Source organism: Callorhinus ursinus, unplaced genomic scaffold (assembly GCF_003265705.2).
Source record: "Callorhinus ursinus isolate GAN/ISIS: 27379988/994484 unplaced genomic scaffold, GSC_fseal_2.0 scaffold3, whole genome shotgun sequence".
NCBI lineage: Eukaryota > Metazoa > Chordata > Mammalia > Carnivora > Otariidae > Callorhinus > Callorhinus ursinus.
The window spans coordinates 29,473,278-29,480,260 of NW_027397065.1; the positions used below are offsets into that span (position 1 = coordinate 29,473,278).

Below are 6,983 nucleotides of genomic sequence, written 5' to 3' on the forward strand. Positions count from 1 at the left end.
AATAGCATTATTAGAATTGCTGAGACTCAGTGTTGATTGCAGAGTTGAACAAGACCAAGCTCTTGTGTGTCTGGTTGTCAGCGGCCCTTCAGTACTGTCCTCTGGTGATGGCATTTCTGAATTTCTACTTGTGGGACATTATTCAACTGGAGCATGAACCTTGAAGGCCATTGTGGGTACAGAGCCCATCAGCTAGAACATGAATTTAGCTGGGCTAAATTAAATTTTCCAGGGGCTTCCCCAGCCACAGTCACTTTATTGCTCTGAGCCTCAGTTTCCTCATCCCCCTGAAGAGGACAAGAACCCCTAAATCACAGGATGGATATGAGGATTTAATAAAGCAATAGTGATAATTATGTTTGATACTTACAGAGAGGCTCTTAGCTGCGTGCCAGGAACCTTTTTAAGTGCTCGACATGAGGTAGCTACTCTGCCGTCCTTGTTTTCCAGAGGAGACACTGGGTCACAGAGAGATTAAGAGACTTGACCAAGGCCCCCAGCTAGTAAGGCAGATCTGGGCTTCAAACCCAGACAGGCTGGTCCCAGAGTGTGCACATTTAGGCCTTTTGCTATGCATCCTCTTGAATGTATAAAGTGCTGAGCACAGCCCCGGGCATGTGGTGGGTCTCAGGAAAGGGGTAATTCCTTTCCTCTTGGTTCATTAGTTGCCCTGAAATGGCAATGGTGGCCTGTGCCCCGGGGCCAGAGTCCACAGGAGACTGGAGAAGCAGCTGGGGAATCCTGACTCAGCCAGCCATGCCAAAGCCCCTTGACTATGGCTTTTCTTTTTTATGCTTTTAGCTTCATCCTTAAAAAGTGAAAGGCACAGATTTCAAGATCCTTATGAATAAAATCAGTGTTCCTTACCTCAGTCCAGGCCTGGTTAAGGAACAAGAAGCACATTTACTTCCAAAAGCAATTTAAGACAGTTCTGTGAACTACTTTGCAATTTTGGTGCACACGCACCTTAGAACGAAGTAATAAGAAAATTTCTTTTTCAAGTGTGCCAAGGGCTATGTTCACTATTATTATTATTATTATTATTAGTAGTAGTAGTAGTAGTAGTAGTAGTAATAGCACATCTTGTGTGTGTATGGGAGAGATACACGGGGCGGTGGTCAACTTTCGATTCCTTTCTACTCTTAGTTCCCTGGATGTTTTATAATGAGACGATTACTTAGTTATTCAGAATCAGAAATAGAAGATGCACACCAAAGCAGGCAGGAACGAAGCTCCCAGGAATGAAGCAGGCAGTGTATCTCAGGGGTCGGGACCATTGTCTTGGGAGGTTGGATACAGCCCCCGCTTCCACCCCTTGCTGTGTGACCCCAGGTTAGTCTCTGTCCCTCTCCAAGCCTCTTCCCCTGAAACACAGTCCTAGTTTTGTGGACAGTTGCTGTGATCATCAAACAGGATTCTGTTATGTTACCGTGAACAGAAGTGCTGGGTAACCAGAAGGGATAGCACTCATTTCTGGAAGGCATAGGTGTCTGGAGTCAGGCGGACCTAATTTGAATTTCTGCTCAGGAATTCTCTTGCTGAGCCTTGGTTTACTCATCTTCAAAACCGGGATAGTCATACTCACATAACAGGATTTTTTTTTTTTTTGGATCTGATGAGATTAATAATATGCATAAAATGTTTGGCACTGTTCATGGTAGGCAAGAAGTGTTCCATAAGTGTCTGCAATTGGGGCGCCTGGCTGGCTCAGTTGGAAGAGCATGCAACTCTTGATCTCGGGGTCGTGAGTTCGAGCCCCACATGGGGTGTAGAGTACTTAAATAAATAAAACTTAAAAAATAATAGTAAATGTTAGCAATTATAATTGGATTATGACTGCTGCCTCAGAAGGGATGCCACAAAAAACAGTGCATGGAAAGTATTAAAAAAAGATTTAAGCTTTGATTGATTGCATCCCTGCGTGTTCTTTTCATTTCCGCCTGTGTGCGTGTGTGTGTGTGCGTGCAAGCACGCTCTTTAGCATGGCTAATGACAGTCATGACGTGATGAGAATTGGATGAGTGGCGGGATCTATGCAGTCTTTACAACAACTGAAAACACCCTGAAGCAAGTTCGCCTTCAGGAGGCCACGCTCACTTGGGGACCGCCTCCGGCCCGCTCTCTGCAGCCGGTTCAGGAGGCCTCCTAGAGAGCGAAGTTCCGTCTTGCTCATCTTGCTCCGAGGGAAGTGGCTCCCTTATAACAGGCACTCGACCAGGATCAACGTAGGATGTGTCCCCGACACCTACACTTCCCACTGGGCTGCGAGTCCTTGCAGACTGGCCTTGCATAAAGTGCCGGAGAGGCGCTTTGTGCCCCTCTTTCTTCCACTCGAGGAACAGTCACTAGACTGTTCCGCCGCATCCCACCTCGAGTACTGCACACCTTTCCTCACAGACCTGCTTGACTCCAGCCTCCGATTGGTTTGGAACTGCCACATCACAGTCACACCCAGAGCTGACACACCCCTGTCTGCTCAGACCACTCCCCTGCCCAGAACCTTTCACAGGATCCATATCCCTCTCCGGGGAGAGTCCTCGCTGCTTTGCACAGTGAACAGACTTTCCTCCGTTGGCCTCAACTTGCCTCTTCAGCCCTTGTTCCGCGGGCCCGGTCATGCTCTAATGAGCTGTGCACACAGGTATGTATCCCACTCCCTAAAAAAGACCAATTTAAGACCTATATGAAATAAACAATTTTCCAGGGAAGGGTAAATTTTCAAATCTTATCTTATAAGAGATGAAAGTCTAAATAAACCAAATATATAGTTTTGAAAGAGCTACCTTCCCCTCCATGGAAAAAAAAAATACCATAAAATTTCTAGAGGAATTTTGATCAAACTCTTAAAGAACAGATATTCCTTACAGGGGAGGATCTGGAAGATACCACATTCATCAAGTGATGGAAGTTACCATGACTTGTAAGAAGCAAACATTTATGTGTCTCCTGACATAATATACTAAAAAGGACATAACTGTACCTCTGTGGTATTTCTGACACAAAATGGGTAATTTGAATCCAGTCATGAGGAAATATCAAACAAACTCCAGCTGAGGATATTACACAAAATAAATAGCCTGCACACCTTTAAAATGTCAAGATTATTGAAAACAAAGACTGAGGAATTGCTCCAGATGAAAAGAGTCTGAGGAGACTTGACAACTAGAGGCATGTGTGAGGCTGGATTGGGAGCTAACTAGGAAACAGTATTTCTATGAAAGGCACTATTGAGAAAAACTGGTAAAACTTGAATAAGGCCTGCGGATTAGATGTTAGCAATGGATCAGTGGTAATTTCCTGGTTTTGACAGTTGTATCCTGATTATCATAAGGATATGTCCTTGTGTTTAGAAAACACACACCAAAGTATCTAGGGCTATAGGGATGTATCTATAATTTACTCTCAAAAGATTCAGAAAAACTGATATATACATTTAGGGAACCTGGGTACATGGTAAATTCATACATTTTTTTTTACAACCTTTCTATAAATCTGTAATTCTTTAAAACAAAATGCTACATAAAACAAAATGCTATATAAATAATGGATTATTCTGTTTTACTCCTACTAATCTAGACCAAATAAAAAGCATCCTATTTTCTATTTTTTTTACACAGTGACAATAACATCAGTAAGTCTAGTAAAAATTGAGACAAAAAGAAAAGTGTAGATTAATGGCACACATGAACACTAATACGAAATTCTAAATAAAGTATTAGAAACCATTCTGCAGCATCCAGTTAAAAGTGAAAGACTTAAAAAAAAAAAAAAACTCTCACAAGTGAAAGAAAACATAAACAATATGATAGGACCGAGGAGGGTTCATTTCAGGAATTCAAGGGTGATTTTATCTCAGAAATTGATTAAATTAATGATTTAAAGAGAAAAATCATGTGATCACTGACGTAGAAATGTTGGGGTTCAGAGCTGATGGCCAAGAAAGGACCCTTGCGACATCTTCAGTGCAAAAAGGTGGTCTTATTAAGGCATGGGGATAGGACCCGTGCTCAGAAAGAGCGGCCCTGGGGTTGTGACAGGTGACTGATTATATACTTTCAAGTTGGGAGGGGGTTCGGATTAGCATAAGTCTCTGAGGAATTTGGAGCAAGGTTTTCAGGGCCTTAAGGGGGTTAGCTACTATAAGGAAAAGGTCATTTATTACTGTCTAATAAAATCTGAGTCATGAGACCCTGCAGATGTATAAGGTGGGCCACATGCTTGGAGGATGATTGCTAACATGGATCTTGTGGGGTAGAGATAAAGGAAGTTTCCAAAGGAATTTTCATATGTTAAAGCAGACTTGCAGGATCCTGGGGTGTCGGGATAAAGTTAAGCTAAGATTGCCTTTTGCCCTTAGCAAAGTGTCAACACGGAGGCAGCTGGGCTCCCAGAGGAAGGTCACTGTAGCTGTTTCAAGGACTTTTTGAAGGGCTGTAGGCAGTAAGGACATTTAATTTTTTCTTTTGCTTTCGTTTCCCACATCAGTCACCTCTATGACAGCTGAAAGGCATTTGCCACAAGTCAGTGCTTCATAATAAAATAGGGATCAATCGATTCTTCCTTAACATGAGAAAATATATTTAACTCAGCCCCCAAGCCAGCATGGTGCTAAATGGGGAACCCTGGCAGCTTTCCAATGTAAGTGGAAGGGAAGGCTGCTCATTCACTGAGGGTTGACTGCACAAAAGATGCCCTCCAGTGAGATTTAATTTGTCTCCATTTTATTGAATTCAACTCTGTTCTTTATCATTTCCTTTCTTCTACTTCATTTGGGTTTGATTTGCTCTTCTTTTTCTAACTTCTCGTGATGGATTCTTAGATGATGGTTTTTCAAACTTTCTTCTGTTTAAATATAAGCATTTAAAGGTATATATTTCCTTCTGAGCAGTCTTGGCTGTGACTCACAACCAAGTAATATGTGGCTCATAACAAAGTAATATTTTCATTAGCATTTAGCTCAAGATGACTTCTTATTTCAATATGCTGTAAGGTAAAATAAAATGCCTAAGATATATTCGTACAAGTTTGGATTTCTTGTTTTAAGTGAACAATTTCCACTGCCTACTGCTTTGAATGAGGAGGGCAACTTGAGCACCTCTCTGTCAGTAACTGATAGAATAACCAAAGCACAAGCTAGGGCCACTTGTAAAGTATTATTGGAACACATCCCCACCATTTATTTACCTATTGTCCCTGGCTACTTTTGTGTTACAATGGCTGGGATGAGTCATTGTGACAGAAACCATGTGGCCTGCAAAGTCTAAAATATTTACTATCTGGCCCTTTATCAAAACAGTTCGTGGACTCCTGCTATAGATCTTGAGCTACCTAGGGCAAAGTTCTGGTCTCCTGGAGCCTGGCCCCCAGCCTAATGAATAGTATAGTCAGTGAGTGTTGGGGGATGAATAACTGAGTGGGTAAATTAATGAATGCAAGGCAAGCTTATTTGGTAGAGGGTGGGCCCACAGGGTGGGAAAACCAGCAAGTCATTGACTTTCCTACAAAAGTGCAGGCCACAGCTCAAGTTCAAGTCTAGCCAAGCTCCCTTCCCCTCCCACTCGTGCACTCATTTCTGCCATGCCATATTTTGATTAAGATGTAACCTTTTCGCCCACGTGTGAAAGCACTGGACTCGTGTAGTCTGGGACACCACAGAGTCCTGAGCCGGGGAGCTGAGCTCCCGCGATGAAGCCAGGTTTTGGCCCCCGTGGGGGTGGCTTCGGTGGCCGAAGGGGCTTTGGTGACCGTGGTGGTCGTGGTGGAGGCTGAGGAGGCTTTGGCAGGGGCAGAGGTCGTGGTGGAGGCTTTAGGGGCTGAGGCCGAGGAGGAGGAGGTCGAGGTGGCAGAGGTTTCCAGTCTGGTGGCAATGGGGGTCGTGGTCAGGGAGGGAAAAGAGGAAACCAGTTGGGGAAGAATGTGATGGTGGAACCTCATCAGCATGAAGGTGTCTTCATTTGTCGAGGAAAGGAAGATGCACTTGTCACCAAGAATCTGGTCCCTGGAGAATCAGTTTATGGAGAGAAGAGAGTCTCAATTGTGGAGGAAGGCGACAAAATCGAGTACCGTGCCTGGAACCCCTTCCGCTCCAAGCTGGCAGCATCAATCCTGGGTGGCGTAGACCAGATCCATATCAAGCTGGGGGCCAAGGTGCTCTACCTTGGGGCTGCATCAGGCACCACTGTCTCCCACGTCTCTGACATCATAGGCCCGGACGGTCTAGTCTATGCAGTTGAGTTCTCCCACCGCTCTGGCCGTGACCTCTTTAACTTGGCCAAGAAGAGGACCAACATTATTCCTGTTATTGAAGATGCTCGGCACCCATACAAATACCTCATGCTCATCGAAATGGTGGATGTGATCTTTGCCAACGTGGCCCAGCCAGACCAGACCCGGATCATAGCCCTGAATGCCCACACTTTCCTTCGTAACGGAGGACACTTTGTGATTTCTATTAAGGCCAACTGCATTGACTCCATGGCCTCTGCCGAGGCTGTGTTTGCCTCTGAAGTGAAGAAGATGCAGCAGGAGAACATGAAGCCCAGGAGCAGTTGACCTTAGAGCCGTATGAAAGAGACCACGCAGTGGTGGTGGGTGGTGTACAGGCCACCTCCCAAGGTGAAGAACTGAAGCCCCACGCCATCTTGATTGCCAAGAAACTGTGTTGCTACTGTCTCACGTGTGGTTTTTCTATTAAAAGACTCATCCAGGGGCACGTGGGTGGCACAGTCGCTTAACAAAAAAAAGATGTAACCTTTTCAGGGCGCTTGGGTGGCTCAGTCGGTTAAGCGTCTGCCTTTGGCTCAGGTCCTGATTCCAGGGTCTTGGGATCCAGTCCCACGTCAGGCTCCCTGCTCAGTGGGGAGCCTGCTTCTCCTTCTCCCTCTGCCTACCACTCCCCCTGCTTGTGTGCTCTCTCCCTCTCTAATAAATAAAATCTTAAAAAAAAATGTAACCTTTTCTCGTGTGGCTGAGATGATTAAAAA

The 6,983-nt window shown here is 44.7% G+C and overlaps 1 pseudogene; it reads left to right on the forward strand.

Annotated features, from left to right (window-relative positions):
* The first annotated feature begins 5,621 nt into the window (after positions 1-5,621).
* LOC112819691 (rRNA 2'-O-methyltransferase fibrillarin pseudogene) lies at positions 5,622-6,627 on the forward strand (annotated as a pseudogene).
* Positions 6,628-6,983: the final 356 nt, after the last annotated feature.